The 19,715-nt window shown below is 40.2% G+C and overlaps 1 protein-coding gene and 1 long non-coding RNA gene across 5 annotated transcripts in view; both read right to left on the bottom strand.

The window, feature by feature from the left end:
- The window catches only part of unc5c (unc-5 netrin receptor C), a 133,929-nt gene that overhangs the window by 76,936 nt on the left and 37,278 nt on the right, over positions 1–19,715 (bottom strand). The window lies entirely within an intron of this gene.
- Positions 925–19,145, bottom strand: LOC116035059. The gene is made up of 3 exons (XR_004101260.2): positions 18,883–19,145; positions 12,984–12,994; positions 925–937 (listed from the first exon to the last, which is right to left on the bottom strand). It is a non-coding gene; the product is annotated as an uncharacterized LOC116035059 (long non-coding RNA).

The raw sequence follows: 19,715 nt of genomic DNA, 5'->3' as shown, positions 1-19,715 counted from the left end.
CAGTTCACAGCTCATAGTCATTCCATTGCAGGCCAGAATCACAATGACCTGGAGAGAGCCCTTGCACACTAAAGCCGCCAAATAAACCAAATGAATAATTCAATCAGGGCATTATAGAGCGGTCCAATTCATGGGTCTTATCTTTACCAGAGTATGTGATGTAATTGGGAAAAATGAATCTGCACAAATTGATTTAGCCCACTGCGGTAAAGTGCAAACACACAGCTGAAAAGAAAGCAGTCGTAGTACTGAGGAGTGGGCATGGTGCAGATAAGCATTTTAAATCTATCTACTAAGAAATGGACATTCACACGATAAACAGTACCCTGTGTTTTCCCTTCCCCCATTATCTATCTCCCACAGTGACTTTGGTTATTAAAAAGGACAGAAGAAAGGAGAATATCATATAAAAAATATTGATAACATAGTAAAAGCATTAAATGAATCAATTTCAGAGCACAGTACCATTTCTCTCCTCCTGTCTCTATGCAGCTAGTCATGGCTTTCTCATTGGGGGTGTTTACATGTTCTCTCTGGTCCTTATCCCTGACCTTCACGTGGTGCTCTCTGGCTGCACTCTGGCAGGAGGCAGCTGGTGGTTGCCAGGAACATGCTAGGCCTTGGCCACTGTCTGTCCAGTCACATCACAGCTCCAGGAAAGGCAAGGTCAAAACATCATGATAATTAAGGCTCATCATTTTTTAAACATTTTTTAACCAATTTAAAATTGAATCTAAGTAAAGATCTACAGTATAAATGAAAAACTGATTGCGCTGGATATGACATTTTCAAAATCAGAGTTTGCATTATTGATTGTTTTCAATCCAATGTTAACTGATATTCAGAATAAACACAAACTAATTCTTTAAATTAAAGAGAATAATGAGTCCTATTCACAGTGGGATAACCAGAGGTGAGCAGGCACCTCAGACCATGACTAACAGAGAAGGGAGTTAGGTATGACGATATGGGTGAGTGATCTTTGTAAAATGCACAAATAGCAGTGAAGTGGGATTGACATCAACACTATCTGTTCAACTGACTGAAATGTACAAGAGCCAAACATTTAAAATGTGTGAAGACCAGTGCAGGTCTCATCTCAGATGAGCAAAGGTCACATTGCTTTGATGCACAAACAAGAAATTATCACTGGCAATTACAAAGCATTTAGCTGTTTTCCGTTCCTTTAATTAAGTCTTTTATACTGCGAGTGTACACTGGTGGCTGAGTAAGAAAGTGGCTATTAATTAAAAGCCTTTTAATGCAAAATAAAGTCAAATATTTTATCTATTCAGCCTCATTTTGTGATCTTATTTTTTGTTCTTATTCACAATCTCTGTTTTCCTGCCGCTTGTCGAAATGTTTTCTGCTCACTCTCTAGCAGTTACGTTTTTCAACTGTATATTTCCACCATCTCCCCTCCCCTCTCCCCTATTTGCTCCCTCCTGGATGAAAAGCCATTTTGGTGGTTGATTGGAGAATGATGCTGCTACTTAGAGAGTCACTCCATCAGCACCGAGGGAGGAGAGGAGAGCGCAAGGAGAGAGAGAGAAAAGCTCAGGAGGAGTAGTGGCTCCCTGGGGCGCTGTAGCTGTGATGGGTGAGCTGTCAAACGCCCCATTGTCCAAATTACCCAGCAAGCACCGTGTCACCACTCGGGACTAATTTACGGTGCAGTGCAGTGCGGTACCAACATCGCTCTCTGAGAAGAGTCCGCGGGAGAGACAAGCGATGGAAAGGGGTGTAAGGAAGGAGTGGGGGGTCCGACCTAACACCTTCCAAAGAGGCAGAAGATGGCGTCAAACACAGACAGTCCCAATTCAAATCCCAATTAACTTCATGCAGGTTTGTCTTTATGCTTCAAGGCCTTAAATGACAGGTGTCAATATGAATTTGTGTCATGCCCCTGTGCCTCCCAGCCCACCCACTGTTCGCCAAACACACATTCACTGATGCACAAACACTTTAATACAGTTTAAAAAGCAGACATTGCAAACAAAAGCTTCTTGCTTGACTTCACTTGCATAACGACTGGTCCTTTTAGCACAAACTGGCATGCCCATTCACTTGTCACATGTCATACCCCTGGGTGCCCCGAAGCCAGACAGGACCATCACTCTACCCCATACTGACCGACGGGCTGTGGAGTGGAGCAGTTCTTGTCAGTGGAGAAGTGTCACACTCTCTGACCCCTCACTGTGCCCAATGGTTTGATGTGATGCCTTTACTTTGGCTAATTGGCCCAGAGCAGTGGGCAGCTCCGAGTGCCACCAGTGAAAGGCCAAAGGATCAGAATGAAAAACATACAAACAGATGACGATAGGAACACAGGATCAGCTCATCAAAAACTGAGATCACACCAAGCTGCATCATGATTATACCAACAGAATAAAGTCTAGAGAATAATAATAATAATAATAATAATAATAATAATAATAATAATAATAATAAATTGAATTTGTAGAGCGCTTTTCATGGACTCAAAGTCGCTTTAAATAAATAGTGAACGCAAAGAATTTTTCTAAACTCGACATCATATTGTAACAGAAGTCCCAAAAAAAAAGACACTGAGGAAACTCAAAATAGTTTACCCGTGTCTAGCGTGAGAGCTGTACTGAACAAAACATTTAATATTAGAGTGTCTCACTGAAAGCAACAAAGCAATAAATTCAAAGAAACCAGGGGAAAAATCTCGCACCAGTCATTACGCTATTCACCAACACTGCAAGCACTTTGCAAAGTGGAGGAGGGCTAAATATTAAAGACAATTAATGATAACTAATTAATTTTCTGTGTCGAATTACAACCCTGAAAGGACAATCTGCTTATCAGCCTTACTTGCACAAGGCTGCAGAGGTGTATGTACAAGTGTATATTATTGATGAAATAGTATACACATATAAATACAACACACACCAATTCTCAAGAATTTGCAATGCTAAAATAAAATACATCTCAAAAGTTAAAAGGACAGGTTCATATTTTTAACATCTTCATGTTTAGGTGTTTATGTCACCTGTAGCCTTACTTTGGTGTATGGAAATTGGTAATTTGTTTCTGTGTTGTTTTAAGGTAGACTTGAAAAACGTGAACCTATCCTTAAGGGAGTGATCACATCACATATACCAACCTGTTTTAAAACTCAGCTGATTTGAGTTGCAAAAAAAGTCATACTGACCTATAGTTGAGTGTTATAATAAATATACTTTTAACCAAAAGTTTGAATGCAGGAAATTTAATAGAACCATTATTCTATTATAAAACCAATACTTCAGACTTTTTACTTGATGCACAAAATGGTGGCACCAACAGATGCATATATATGAATAAAAATTACATATTTTCATACACAAGGCAAGGCTAGAGAAGACATGATATGACAAGATAATTGTCAGTCCAAATGACAGCAAGAAAAGGCAATTATCTAGTCAGTCCATCATAGTGCGTTCTCAATACAAGAAAGCCATCATGCAGAGGAGTGTGTGCCACCCTCTACATATGTACACACACTTCACACATATATATTCTGAAGCACTCAAATGTCCAACCCTCCTCATACCATACCAAAAATCCCTGGCAGCACTTTATCTGAGGGATACTACAGACTGGAAGTGTGTCAGAATGTGTGAGACACAGTCCCCAGAGCACAGTCTATTCTCCATGTCTGTCACTAAATCTGGCTGCCTGCTTAATCCCCTGAGACACAGACACATCCATATACAGCCTCCATACTCACATCAACAACCTAAATCTCATTTTCACCATTTGTCAAAACTGCAAGATGGGAAAACCATGAAAAGGCATATACAGTGCTTTAAGAAGTTCTCATTTTTTTTCTTTAAATGTTCTCTCTCGAGAACTGTATCCTCTCTTGTGTCTCCAGTCCTGCTGCTGAGCTGGATACAGGAACCTGCAGCCATCTACTAAAGACCTCAGATGTGATGGGAAATGAGAAGATGAGGATTTACTCTATGCCGTAATACACCCAACATGAGTGTATGCCCTAATACAGGCTTTGATAGTGTAACTGTGTGTGTGTGTGTGTGTGTGTGTGTGTGTGTGTGTGTGTGTGTGTGTGTGTGTGTGTGTGTGGTGAGATATGTGTTTGCGTGTGTGTACATGTGTCTGTGTGTGATGGCTGAATTAATGTGACAAGGCAGATGTAATGCAGAATCATAAATCTTAGCCCCAGGATCAGTAGAGGGAGAGCAGGAGGTGATGTATTAAACACATGCGCGCACACACACACACACACACACACACACTGTCGTTATGATGCTGATAATAAAAACAAGACCTCAGCCGCAATAGCCAGCTAATAGACATGACTCTATATCTGGCCCTAAGGGTTATGACATGCACGCACACACATATACACACATGCATGTGGCACCACAGACGTACAAATACACACAAAACACAAACTCTATCCGCTTTTCCGGTAATTTATTATGCTGCTTTGAGCCCAACAGTTCAAGTGTTAGATATGGCTGTAATGCTGTTAAAATCTTAATACTGTTACACAAGCTTGCTGTTGACCAACAAACTCATTCTTTACTTACTGTGTAGAGTGCATTGGATGGGGCTCTGAAAAAAATTATGACAGCATTTCTGTGGCAAAAACACAGATGAAGCTAGCCAGTGTTACTGTAAGTTAACAAACCTCGCTGTCAAAATCACCCTGACCAGCTGATCAGTAATCAGACTGTTTCTCACCAGACTGCTCAGCAAACTGACAGCTGTCCCTATCAAAATCAGATGGTGTTTCACTGTTAATGCATTACTAATTCATTTTTATTGTACCCCCATATACTTGATTGTTGGTTCTAATCACTATGATCTATGTACATTTACCTTAATTTTCAATGGGTTTTATATGGATTTTGGCATACGCATTATAATGCCTTGATGCTGCTGGTGAGGTGGTTTAGCTGCAGACATATTTTCCCATGTATTAAAACAATAATTAATGCAACTCCTCATATCTGCACTGCTGAGAACACTTGATATTCAGCTTACATTCATGATCTTTAAAACACATCTCATTGCAACTGCAACATACCTGTTCTTTCACATAGGCTAGGTGCATTAAAGAATATTTCCCTTGTATCAGGGTACTTTAGTCTATGGTGTATATATGCTGAGCCCACTGAAATGAGAGGGGCAGCACAGGAATCCAGCAGGAATTGTAACATGTTTGGCTGCCTCACAATAGTTTTGTGTTGTAGAACACACCTCTACGATACTGCCACTGTTTCTTCCTGTATGTTTATTCAAGAGTAGCCAGGCTGCTTGCTGGGCTTATGCCTAAAATGAAAAGGGCTTTGTAAGCATTCAAGGTGAATTGCAACATGCTGGTTGCTGCACATACAGTAGGTACATGAACAATTGCAGTCGGGTGCTAGCTTTGTTGTTTTGTACCAAGGTTCTACCTGCTAATTCAGGACTTTGTATGCACTTGTTTTATTTGGGGGACTCTCTACATGCAAAGCCCTTTTTTGTTTTATAGAATAGATACCCCTCAACAAAATTACAAGTCCTGTACCTCAAAATACTGTATCTGTGCCAGATTTGGCATATCAACATATCAGGCTTGTAATACTGGCTTCAACGGGAACAAAAAAAAGCTGTTGTCTCGGCCCGTTTCACACAGTTCCTTTCCCTTGTAATATTGGCTTGTAAAGGAATGTCACCATACAGTAGCTGCTATTGCACCTTGGATAGGGCATCATATTCACATTGGCTCTTATACAGTACTCTACACCATATCCAGCTTGGATCACCAATTGCATCCTTACTTAGCCAAATAGCCGCTTCTTTCTGATATCATTGCCCTCCCCGCCTTTTGGCTACCATGCATTATTGTTTGGATGAGACGGGGCTTCTGGAAAAGAGCTGTACTGACAAATGTACAGTAATGTGCTGCTTCTTTGTGGTATAATAAACACTGATCTGACATATGAGGGCATGCCTACACACATAAACACAGATTGTCACTGTGACCCTGTTCAGACACGGTATCAGAGCAACAGATATATCCAGACTGTTTCTATATCTGGCTAAGATAGATGGCAGATCACACCTTGAGTCAGTGCAGCTCAAGTGGAGTGCATCTCAAATATATCTTGAATGACCACTTATGATCATATTCTGCTGCCTTGCTCACATGTAATTATTTTCTCTGGGTAGACAATTTGTATAAACTACCTCCAAAAAAAGCACTCAAAAACCCCCAAAAAGTTGAAAACTAAAGTATACTGTTACATATCAGAGAGACAGGGAGAGGGAAAAATAAGATGGAAACTCGCCTCTGGTAAAAAATTGCTGTGGAAATATACTGCAAATACGAGGCCATTCTACATTTGCGGTCCTATGCATCCCCAACCATGTCAGAATGAGGCCCGAGTGATCAGATCCTGACATTATTCTCATCGTTCATATTTGTATTTAACAAACAACATTCACACATACAGACAAGTGTCAAAGGAAAAACCTGAATAGATGAGTCGAAACACACAACAATGAAAATACTTTAATACAGGGCACAAGAGCTCAGATATTACAACCCAGTCTCACAGCAGTTCATGAAATGGTCACGTTATTTAATCTATTGATTCGTGTACATGGGCAGGTTTTTTTTCTTCGTTTTTTTTGTGGTGGCCAGCATGGAAATTTAAACTAATGTATTTCAATAGGGTCTGTGTACTTGGTGGCCAACGGATTTTCGTTTTGAAAGGAAAAAAACAAAAACTAAAAACGGCCAGTTTCTCAATTACCATTAGTAAATAGGAAAACAAAAAACGGAAAATAACCCATTATTCGTTTTTTGTTTTGCTATTAAAAAACGGAAAACGAAAAACAATCTCGTTATCCGATTGTCTTTGATGTATTTGTAGATGGAACTCGGAAATTAAAATACGTGTGTATAAGTCGTATTCCTTAATTTTGCATTGGTATTTTTTCGTGACCCGGAAGTTACTCCCGCCACGCCAAGACCTGCCCTTCAATAGCATTTATTGGCCAGTACTGCCTGTAAGATCCGTTCTGCGCATGCGCATAATTACGTAGTAGAAAACTAACAATGTCCATGTGCGATTTACAGTCTGTTTGTACCATGTGTCAACACTTTACGACCAAACATTACAACTTTTTTATTAAATCTTTTTTTATTAAATCTTTATTATACAATAGTCATAGCTACAAACATTCGAAACTTGCCACTGATCCAAAACCGTGTAGCGACATCGTTGTTGTGTTGTTTACGTTAATGTTTTTACCTTTAATACTTCGTCTTGACTAATAACCATAGACTGTCTATTATTAATGCGATGAAGTGTAAACGTACATAAGTGTCCTTTTGAAGATGGGATGACAGCTCTCCCAGCCACCACTGCTGTACACCACTATAGTAGCTATATGCCAACGGCAGTAAACACTATAGTAGCTACATGCTAACGGTCATCTTAGCTGGCAATGTTGTTAAATTCTCCCCAATTCCGGGTCACATTCCTGCTGAAACATGTCCGATTGTGTAGTGTTTGGTTCAGAAGCCTTTATCTGTGATTTTTGATGTTAGAAAGTGCTGCTTCGTTCCACTACAATCTAACATTAGCATACTCATAGCTAACTATTGTAGCTGCATGCTAACGCGACATAGCGGAGCATATAGCTAGCTATGTACGTATGTAGCAGGACTTTGTACCGTAAAAATCACCAATAAAGGCTTCTAAACCAAATACTAAACAAATACAAATACAGTAAAGTGACCGGAATTAGGGGTGAAATGTCCAGCATTGAGCTACATAATAGTTTGCTAGGAGTTAGCTGGTCTCTCACAGAGATCTCATTTGTAGCCCTGTTTTTACCTGATACTTTCATAAAAGTACAAACACATGAAGTGAGAGGTATACACATGCTTAAACTTTATTAAAAGCATGGTTAACCTGAAGCAGGACGGAGTCATGACTTAAAACACCAAAGCAAGGGTTCTAGCTCAGGCTAGCTAGCGTTAGCAAATTACCTTCAAAGTTGCAAAGAAATGATGAAACGTAAAATTTGAAGCCTTTATTTAATTTGCTACATGGTGTTGTACTGGATGGCCAGACGACGCTCCGTATATCATTAACATATACTTTAGGCAACTCCAGCAAACACCTTGTAAACTTCATCTCTGCCATCATAACGGTCTACTGTCACTGTCTAATGTTTTTTTCCGGTAACCGGGAATGTCCAAACATCCTTACGCCAATGCGTGCATAGAGCTGTGAAGTTTGCCGGTGTTCGCGCAAGCGTAGAACTGATCAGGCAGTGCACAGAACGGATTTTACAGGCGGTACGGATCGGGTACTGACAAAGGAATAAGATTTATACACACATTTTAATTTCTGAGTTCCATCTACAAATACATCAAAGACAATCGGATAACGAGATTGTTTTTCGTTTTCCGTTTTTTAATATCAAAACAAAAAACGAATAATGGGTTGTTTTCCGTTTTTTGTTTTCCTTTTTACTAATGGTAATTGGGAAACTGGCCGTTTTTCGTTTTTGTTTTTTTCCTTTCAAAACGAAAATCCGTTGGCCGCCAAGTACACGGACCCAATAGGAAGCATATTTCGTGATCACAGCACGACTACGGTAGCGAGTAGTATAAAATGCCAAAAATCCGCGTAAGGAGGTTGGTTGGGGTGGTGGATGGGTCAAACAACACAGGACTTTAACCCCAGAGACCGCGGCCGTCTCCCGGCATGTGACGTGTCCTTTCCCCGTTCTTCTTTTCCTAAACACAACCTCCGCCGTCCCATTGTTGTTGTCGCGTGTCCCCCAGAGACCGTGGATCGTGTCCCGGGGTGTGACATTTGCTTTCCCCGTTCTTCTTTTCCTAAACCCAACCTCCGTATAGATGCTTCCCATTTCGTGCTGGCCACCACGATGAAAATGAGATAAACGTGTTCTTGTACACAAATCAATAGATTAAAAATTACGTGACCATTTCACGAACTGCCGTGAGACCGTGTTGGATATTAGTGCCAACATATCCCAAGGAACCTATTACAATATTTACAGTATATACACAATGTTTCCATATTAATTCAATGTCCAACACCTAATAGGCACAGAGAAGCACCCTCATATTTATTTCACATGCACGCACAAACACAAAAAAAACACCTGGTTATAGATGTTGTTAAGAGGCAAAAACACTTGGTGGGATGGAGGGCAGTGTGTGTGTTTGTTTTGTGTGAGTGTGGGGGGTGACTGCATTAGGGAATCCGCTCACCAGGGGACTTCTGTCAGCCTGTGATTTTGCCATGTACCCCTCCCAGCTCTCTCCCCTCCTCTGCTGCTCAATGCTGAAATAGGTCAACCACATATAATGTAGGGGCAATGAGGAGCAAGTATGTGCTCCACCCCACAGCACTACCCCACCCGTTACCTCTACCATCCAGCAACAGAAAGCAAGCTACAGTATGGCCCCCCGTGGACACACAGAGGAGAGACAGGCACAGCCAGCCACAACATGCCAACCTCCCAGCCACAACAGCCATTTACACAGCCACGCTTGAACAGAGCGCATTCCAGTTTCTTGTATGGAAGACAAATTTGCAGCTTAAAATGCTCATCGCTGCAAAATTAAATGAGAACGGGAAAATTGGAAAAATGTAATAATGGATATTGTGTGTATTGTGTGAAACTGTTTGCAATCACGAAATGGTTCATCACTGTCGCTCTCCTAGGGAGTATGAGATGGAGGAGGAGAGAGACGGGGGCTTGCTAAGAAGCATGTTTACCGGGACTGCAATGTTCTAAAATTAAAAGGGACACTCCACCAATTGTGCATGTCATATTTTATAGTCACAGGGAGTACTATACAGCCTATGAAAACATTGTTGAGTCTGAGAAAATTACCCTTTATACTTGTAGACTATAATCCAAATTCATAGGCTGGGAGGGTCTAACAAAACACGCTATTGAATTGCATAATGGGAAGTGTAGGTTCCAGTATTTTGGGGTTCAAGTCAAACATCTTGGCCCCTGCTCCATTCATTTTGAACCTTCATCTTTTAATCTGTCTCTTGCAAGTCCCCAACTTTTTGAAAATGCAATACTGAGCTAAATCACTGGAGTGCTTTTTTTTAACCTAAGCATTTTAAACATGTATACACCTTTACCAAACCACAAATCTTGTGGTATTCTGGCTTGACAACACATGCCAAATAATCTCTCTGGGGGAGACATGCAACTCTGTGTTTCTTCCATTGTTTTTGTCATTTACGAGCACTCTCAAGGACAAACTTCCTGTGTGTTCGTGGTTGTTTTTCCCAGGAGGATCGCCTTTGTGATGCTTCATCATCAATATATACTCTCATGTATTCCCTTAAAAAGAATTGCTCAAAGCATTGTGTTTTTGCAAAATTTGCATGAAGATACCTACAAGGATAAACCGAAGCCACAACACAACAGAAACACTGTAGTGGAGGCACCATCTGCTGTCATTGATTTGGCTCTGTTCCATAGCATGTAAATGGGAATATGAATGGAGTGGTTCTATTAACATTCAATGTAAACAGCGTTATTAGAAAAACTGTCTTGTCAACATGTTGGTTCCTATAGTCTATGTAAATGTATTCATTGATTAAAAGGGTAAATCAGATATACTGTAATGCCATATCCTTAAGTCAAATACTAAAACATGCATGCACAAGTATGCATCCATACACATTCATGTGCAAAGTACCATCAACACAATTCTTCCTCATAGTCCAGTTTTCTATCCTCCCTCTCTTCTACTTATCTTACTTCTATCCCTTGCATCCTCCTGCCCTATCAACTCCTGTTGTCTTTCCTTTGCAGTCTCCACTGGCTGTGACCTTTTCTCCAGTGGAATAGGATACTGCCCATCTCCATCTTCCTCATGCATTAATGATCTGTGGTAAGCTGAGGGCATCTGTCTGACTCCCAGCCTGTCCGCTGCTCACCCAGTTCCAAGGACGAAGCTCAACCAGAGCCGAGCTTAGCCACATTCCCTGTCACCCACAGGGAAATGCAGATAAATAGCCATAGATAGCGATAGCTCCACAGTCTAAAAAAGTGGATGCTGCCCCTTCTCATCTCCACCGCATACATTTCTTTGACACTCCCCAGTGGCAGATATCTAAAATACTGGAGCAGAGAGATGACAGCAGGCTACAGACATAAAGAAACTCAGCCAATTATCCTGGTTTCATACTGAACCTCGCTGCAGATACAAGCAGCTGAAATGAGGTGCGTCAATGGGGTAGCAATGCAGATTATTCTCTCTCATACCTTCTGTTTGTCAGCATTTAACATATACTATGATAATGAGAGCTAAAATGTATCCATCCACAATTTGTCAAGCTGCCCTGATGTCCTTTTCCCAGCATATCTACGCAGCTCTTCCTGAAAGATCCCCAAAGTGCTCTTTTGGCAAAAGCTCAGTCTTGTCAAGACTGTCTTGCCTTGTTAAGTTCAGGAAGGTCTAAAAAAAACTAAGATATACAGTAATCTTGTAAATCCTGATGCAGCCCATTAAATTGGCTGTCCATTTGGAAATGGTACCCGTGATTAGTTCTCACGTTCTTACTAATGTAATTTTATTGGTTACAAAAGCCCTTCATGTTTCCACCCTTTTTTTTAAGCCAAATCTGTTCTCAAGAACTCAGCGAGCCTGACAAGACAGAGATCGTATGCAACATCTTGGCTTCTTGTGTCTGTGGTGACTAAAGTTGATGACCATTTTGTGAAATTTAGTTTGTACAGTTGTCTCATTGTTCAAGATTCCTGAACCAGCACTTAAAGTGCAGTTCAAAATGCTGCCTTAAAATAAAGATATTCATGTTATTCCTTCATGGTGTGACATTCAGTTCTCAGTTATCGTACCCTCCACCTGTGCTGCTTTTAAATTGTCTGCATTATTGGCAACTGTACTGCAGTATCATGATGACAATTGGAGAGCTTCTACTCTCCCAAAAAAATATTTACCAGGCCCTCGAGCGGACATTTTTAAACTCTCTTCTTCACTTCCCTGTTTTAATTGTACTTGTATTGTTGTCATTAATGTAAATTTGATGACAACATAAAAATGTAAGTATTGTAAAAATACAGACAAAGCTAACGCCCTTGGTGTCCTCCTAACAACAACTTATTACAATTTTTTGTCTGTATCAAATGAGGTTTTTCAAACCAATTTGTTTTCAACTATACTGTACAGTAGATTATCTCTCTTCTCTTTGGCACTAACAGAAAGGAGAGAGATGTTTACTGATACAAACTAAACATTCCTCACAGTAGGATGTACAGAAGGAATATGAAAGCTGAAGCTTTAATTTTAGTCATATTTTCCTTTAAGACAACAATGGCGAGCAGCTTGGCCAAACAGAGGGATATTGTAATCAGCCTCTTTGGTGTATGTATCTCACCCTGTCACCTGTCGGGACTCAATACCCAAAACCCTAAGATGCATTCTGACAGCTGCAGAAATCCTCATCTGGGGAGGAGGGATAAAAAGATTTCTTCTGTGCACCTCCCCGCTGCTCCATACCCAAATATTTGACTTTGCCTGTGATCCGCAGCCCTTGAAGGCTTCTGTTGGGCTTTTCCACACGACTGATCTCTGTTCTCAAAGCAGGTGTTTAAAACACAACTGACAAAGAAGCCTCACTAGCAAACCAGAGCGAGAGGATTAAATGAATAGAGAAAAAGATTTTTTTTTTAATAATTGTAATTTTCTTTAATTTAATTATGACTACCACATTATATTTGGGGCATTTTACATATTTGATTCTATAAATAAGGCTATAGGCTCAAAGGTTAAATTAGACATGACAACCACATCAGATAGGAGCGTGTCTGGCTGCCATGCTGATGCAACTCCCTGAGGTTCCTGTCTATGGCGAGCCCTTGATGTCACTGTTACACACTCCTACATACATGGCCTTCAGTCATGAACTAATACACGCATAAACACACATGCATACTGCACATGTATGCCCATCGAGGAGCATGCATTCAATGGCTCACACTAATGCAGACACACAATATTCACTGAGAAACTTCACAGGGAAATCAAGCTGACAGATCAAAGAGTACACACACAGGGATGAACCTTTCAGAATGTTTGAAAATCTACCAAAGGATGTTTTCCTAAAAACCAATTATCCCTGCGGTTGTGTTAAGGAATGACCACTGCTGTTTCCAGCTCATATCAGGATTCCACAGATCATCAGGAGGTATTTCTTCCCCCGGCCCATGTGAGCTAAAAGCGGTGCACTTGACATTCAAAGCAGCTTTACCAATGAAAGAAATCATTTCAAAAATACATTTTTCATTGTTTTCATCTGTCAGAAGGTGTTACATTACATGACAACTTGTCACGTAAGGCATGAGTTCACAGTATTGTTTTTATTCATTTTTAGTTTAATGACCATGTGTTTTTGAATGTATCTAATCGGTTTTGAAATGGTTTCATGAATCAAGGGTGTGTACGTTTTGCTCATCACATTAACGAGCTTGTAATCCTTGAACTGAATTTAAAACATAAAAAGCTTTCAGTTGACAGCTACGTTGAAGAGCTGCTATAATGACATTTACTGTCAGATCATATTAGTCAGTAATCACAAAAAAGTCTGAATACACAGTGAACTTACTGTGATTAAGTTACAATTCATGCCTGTACAGCATACTCACATACACACAAAGATAAACATACATGTACAAGTAGATAAACAAACATACAGTATAATTCTGGATGATATGACCTAAAATCAGTAACAAGATTACATTTAGCTCAAAAACCAACAATTATTATTTTTAGTCACTCTAGCGGTGTGCCTCTACAGTATAGGATGGCAATGTTGGTCGGCCAGCCAGCTACCACATTCGTCCTGCTATGCCACGGAATGGATTTCCATCTAATTTGTACAGACATTCATGGTCCCTGGAGGATGAATTCTTGAGACTTAGGGAGTTGACTAAATAAGCTGACTTATCTTATCTAGCATTATCAGCAGGTCGAAATTTGACTTTGTCCAATTATTTGGTTTATGACCAAATACTTGCAAAACTAATGACAGTATATGCATCAGCTGTGCATTGTGTTAATAGCAAAATTAGCAAAGGTAAAAAAAAGACCTTACAGTGCCACATGGCTGCAGATTCTGAGTCTTGTTTTATACTTATTTGATTACAGCATGGCATTTCAAAGTCACTAGACTGTTGGCTGAAAGGTTGTATTGTCAGTTTATTAAAATTGCCTATGGGTAAATTTTGGTCAGGTAGAAATTTATAATGCCAGTAAACATCATAAATATGACACGATAAATTTGGATTACAGTAATATCCTTGCCACATATATATATACTAAATATACTGTGTGTGCATACTGTACCCACCTAAATGTTACACACACTATCTGAAAAATTCAATATATATTATCCTATCTCCACATGACATGTGCGTTCTAACACTGAGTAGTGTGAGTGACAGTCAGGCCCAGGAGATACACACCAGGGGGTAAACATGGTGCCTTAATAGAGGGGATGAAAACATGGCTGTTAAAAGAGAAGAAGGTGACAGAGAGACAGACAGTGGTAGCTATATACAGAGGGAGACGTGGCGTGATTTGGGGTTGAGATGGGGGGGGGGGGGGGGGCTTCTCCACAGGCTAGTAGTTCAGCTCACATCACCTTGCCAAACTGTCACTGCCCCCTACACCTACCCCCCTCCAAACCACCCCCCCTCTCCAGCCTTGCCTCCCTCCGTTCCCGACAGAATGATTAATGTTGTATCTGGTCATGTGTGCACCACTGTCCCTGAATACACTAAACATTATCATGACTTTTGGTGTTGTTGCTATAATCACTGAGACTATGAAGAGCCCAGTGTCCTCCATGAAACACAGAAAAAAAATACCAGAGGCATCTATTTGACTGTCATTGTGTTAATAATAGAAGTAATAAAGAATGTGCACTCAGATTAATGACACAGTTCTGGAGGGAAGACTGATGCAATCAGCATCATATCACATCCTATCTCCTACACACTGGAATAATCTAAAACTATTAAAATCCAAAAATGATCTTCCATGTACTGACAAGGGGACTGCTGCTCAGCGCTGAGCATCTCCCAGCGCCTGGGTCATATTTGCCTAATGTCTTTTTAATACAGTCATGTCACATTCCTGCTGTTCTTCTAAACATCCTTGCCTATCATGTGCTTTGCAGTGTGTCAACAGCACCATATTAAAGGCAATATAGCATGAGAGTGGCCTACAAGTTTCATATCAGTCCTGTATCCCCACAGGATCTATTACTGTTTATAGGACTGTCCATTAGCCTATGTCTGCTGCCATTATCTTCTATACCAGGGGCTGGGGACAGACTCAGCATATTGTGCAGAGGTTTTCACATTGTGCGGACAGGCAAACAAAAGCATGCATGCAATGGTGTACACACATGAGAGGGGTACGAATACACACATATATGCATACACAAACAGAAGAACGCATCATACACACACTTCAAAATCTCCCATTAAATAAACAGCAGAGGATCCTTTCCACATTCAGAACACAAAAGTAGTGTAAAGTGTGTTGAGCTTCAATGTGTTGGGCAGTTAAATGTGCAATTTAAATATGTGGCCTTTCCAGACAGCCCACAGAGATTTGTGTTTCATTGGAGGAATCTGGACTTGGTCTCTGCTGAGGTTAAGTTTGGGTTTTCCATTACTTTAATCAGGGAAGGGAGGGGAAGAACATGCACTTTTTCCTTACATATGGAAAGCCTAATTTTAAAGCATGTAAGCAAAAGTAAGTTTGGCTAGAAACCCTAAAAAAGAAAAATAATGACCTCTACCATTTTGTGATGAAATATAATGAAGACCAGGCAGACCAATTAAACGTTCTTGTAGTGTCTTATTTAATGGGAGCAGACATTGCAGAAACCTATGGTGAACGTAAGCATCAACATAAGTGTAAATCACCCTTTATAAGCAATAAAGACTCTCTCCTCAGAGGCTGATAGGAGATAAAGAAGTAAGAATGGAGGGGACAAAACATACAGTAAGCTAAAAGAGGGAAGGTGGAGGTGGAGGAAAGAGTAAAAACACACTGTAGCAAACTAATCCACATGAATCCTGTTCATGTTTTTTTCTTTGAATATTACAAGGAGAGGGATTTAAAAAGCAAATAAGCATTCGCTTAACCACACAGGAACTGAAGTATAACAAAGTGAGTTAACTCTTTTCAGGAATAGACACAAGTATTATACATTCACTGGGGAATGAGCTGTGCAAAGAACATGCATCTCATATTCTCATGCATTGGACTCCATCCAAATTCCATAGTGCAATAATGCTTCTGGGGAGATGTAGTTGACAAATACTTTTGATTGTGTAAATCTGGATGATATAAATAAGAAGAATTATGTTTTCTATTTGAGACCCCGCAGTTTAATGTGTTTCTATGCTGCTGCAGTGACAGAGGAGTTTGTGTCCTCTATTGCCAAGCTGTGTGGCACTCTAACATTACCTCAAGACCCCGTGCATTTCGGTTACCATCCAGGACGTGATGCCAGACCGCAGTGTGCCAAAGGCCAAAATAAATCTGTGTGATCTGCTGGACAGGAATCTAAACTCACACACTACTGTACTTCCCCCAGAGAAAGATCACATCTGTAACCTGCTGTGGACATGAAAAACATATTTTTCAGGAAGACTACATTTATTTGTAACACATTGATAACAAAATAATTAGCTAAAGGGCAAATGTGGGGTCGCCCAGGGAAAGAAATGAAAGTCTTGCTGTGAATTTAAGGGGTTATGGTATGATAACCATGTGTAATTACTTAATTTAGTCAGCAACAAAGTCTACACTACCTAATTTAACATGTCTTTCAGACAACTGAAAATTTAAAATTTAAATCTGGGGCTCCATATTTGATTATGTGTGTAGTACAGTATATTTATAATTGATCTCTGAATAAAAGAACTAAGCTCCATGATTAGAACATCTCCTACACAACATAGACCCAGTAGATGTTGACAGACCATCCTGGTGAAGCCCGAGGCATCTATCACACTGATTTCTGAGGTCGTGGCTTTAATAGAAGTCCTCAGGCATCACCACATAGGGTCAGGTAAGAAGTCAGGGAGTATGCCACCTCCTTTCATCCCTTAACAACAGATCCATCCTCATTTCAACCCCATATCACTACACGCCTCTCCTACTTCCTCTACTGTCAGGTTTTACAGGCTGGTCAGGCTATAGGCCAGATGTTGGTTAACACACCCACATTTGTTATTCTTAATGTTTCCTCTGCTGAGCCGGACACATAGACCAAGATGCAGCATGTACAGCAAATCAACAACAACAACTTTATTTCCCTCCTCAGCTCATGCAGATGATGTACTCCCCAATTTATAATTGCACTACTGATTAGGCTCGTCCCACTGCATATCTCCTCCACTTCACAAAGCTCATCACGCACATCTGTTCCCAACAGCATCGAACAAGAGGCACATTAACAAACAAACAGATAACAATTAGTCACGTTTGAAGTCCTTTGTTTCATTAGAGAGAAAGCTGGGACTGTTGGCTCTAAGGAAGCACAAAGGCTCTGCTACAGTAGGGGGGCTTCCTGGAAGTAAACTTTCAGCATTTTGCATCATGGTGACAATGCATTTAGATCATAAGATTGTGGGAAAAGGCACAAAGTACAAAGGTACGAGTAAAATTAGAATGCTGATGTTTTATAGAGCGATTCTAGTTCCAGTTTTAATCTGGATTTTAAATTGCCTTGAATCTGAGTTTCTCTTCTGCCTGCTAGAGACACAGACGTAAGAATGTGAAGCTGTCAGTCAAGCTGCATTAACAGACGACTGAGGACACGGCTGAGAGTCAGAGGTTAAAGCCATTACGTGCTGGGTGGCTCCACTTTCTGACCTTTAACCCTCACTTCACCACACTCTATATATATTTTCTCCTCAACACTTAAGTTAAAAGTGACCTGATTTGGCAGCAGGTGTTCTAAAGTATACAGCTCTTGTGCTAAAACAAAAACAAAAAACACATACTGAGCTGCAGCAAAAAGTCAAATTTTCATTTGTCCACAATGTTTTTACTTTAATAATTACTTTAATCTTTTATTCTATCTTATCTTTTATTTTGCCCATATTTCCCCAGCTGTTTTCCTCTAGCTACTGTAAAATAATTTCTCTTATCAACTCTCTCCTTTTTCCATCTTCTAAATACTTTACAGTTGCTGTCCTTTTATTTTTGATGAGAGAGGGGAACAGGAGGTCTACCCCAGTGCACTCCCAGCCTTATGTTTTAATATTTAATGCCGATGTGCAGTAATACCAGCAAAACACACACACACACACACACACACACACACACACACACTAACACTAGCACTGAGTGTCGCTGGTGAGAGCAGGTGTCGTTGGCGAATGCTAATTGAACTGGTCCATGGGTCAGTGAGCCTTCCTGTTTCCCCTGTGCAGAAGTGTACAGATACATTCTGGCAGAGTAGATATAGTTGTTGCTGGAGGGCACTTCTGTCTCCCACTACTGAGCTACTCTTTGGGTTTACAGTAAAGTAAAGAGGAACCTCTGAGCCCTGTGATGACGAGGATCACGAAGAGTGGCAACTTGTTATTTTCTCTTTTGGCTAACCAGTGAGCTACAGATAAGGATGTGCTGGTAAATATCTAAGGTGTTCCTGAAAAAACACCATGTCATTCTCATACCACCTGATCCATACAGCCACACACACACACACACACACACACACACACACACACACACACACACACACATTAACCAGTCACAGCTAACATTCCCATTTCCCTGAATAGACCCATTACAAATACAATTCGTGAGCTTAGAATTATGAGGTTCTATCTCCACTTTTGGTCGAAATTGAGTTTTTGACATAATCTGATCCATTAGGTGTTTATTAATGCCTGTGTGGTGTTATTTTTGTAAAAAAAATATTTTGTTAGTTAGTTATTAATAAAATAAAATACTACATAACAGTTTTGCCGGCTGGGATGTAAAAACTTTGATGCTCAATATCTCAGAACTACCCTAAATGGAGATAGAACCTTATAATTCTAAGCTCACGAATTGTCACCCTTACACAGACATAATATAAATGAGAAAGTCTGAGTGATGCAGAGTAACACATGCCATACATCTCATTAAGTTAGTAGACAGCCAACGCTCATTAGTCTGTCTAGCTATGCAAGTTCAACTACCAAAGCACTGGCTTTTGGTGTATGCATGTTTAATTCATATTAGGGAACTTATGAATTGCTCCAGATGATTCTAACTCTACAGATGAGGAATAATGTAGGAAACATACACATTTAAGAATATGCTTACCTATATGCAGCGTAGTCACCAGACAGGGAATTGTAAAAGAGAAAAAGAGAGAGAGAAACATAAATGAGCACAAGTATGAACTTTCAAATTGCACACAAATAAACAGCTGTTCATTTAAACATGACAGCACATGTTCTATTTAAAATGGCGCATAAATGGTATCTTGGTTGTATTGGTACAAATGTTTCTCCAGAACATGAACAGAGCAGAACCTTTGATGAAAGAAAAAGAGTGAGTGCCCCTGAAAGTAATAGCCGCCCTGCCCCCTGTGTAGCCACACATGGCTCTGCTTCAGAGATGGAGCAATTCAGGA

The sequence above is a fragment of the Sander lucioperca genome, chromosome 1 (assembly GCF_008315115.2).
Source record: "Sander lucioperca isolate FBNREF2018 chromosome 1, SLUC_FBN_1.2, whole genome shotgun sequence".
In the NCBI taxonomy this organism is placed as follows: Eukaryota; Metazoa; Chordata; class Actinopteri; order Perciformes; family Percidae; genus Sander; species Sander lucioperca.
This window is presented reverse-complemented; position numbering and strand designations above follow the sequence as displayed.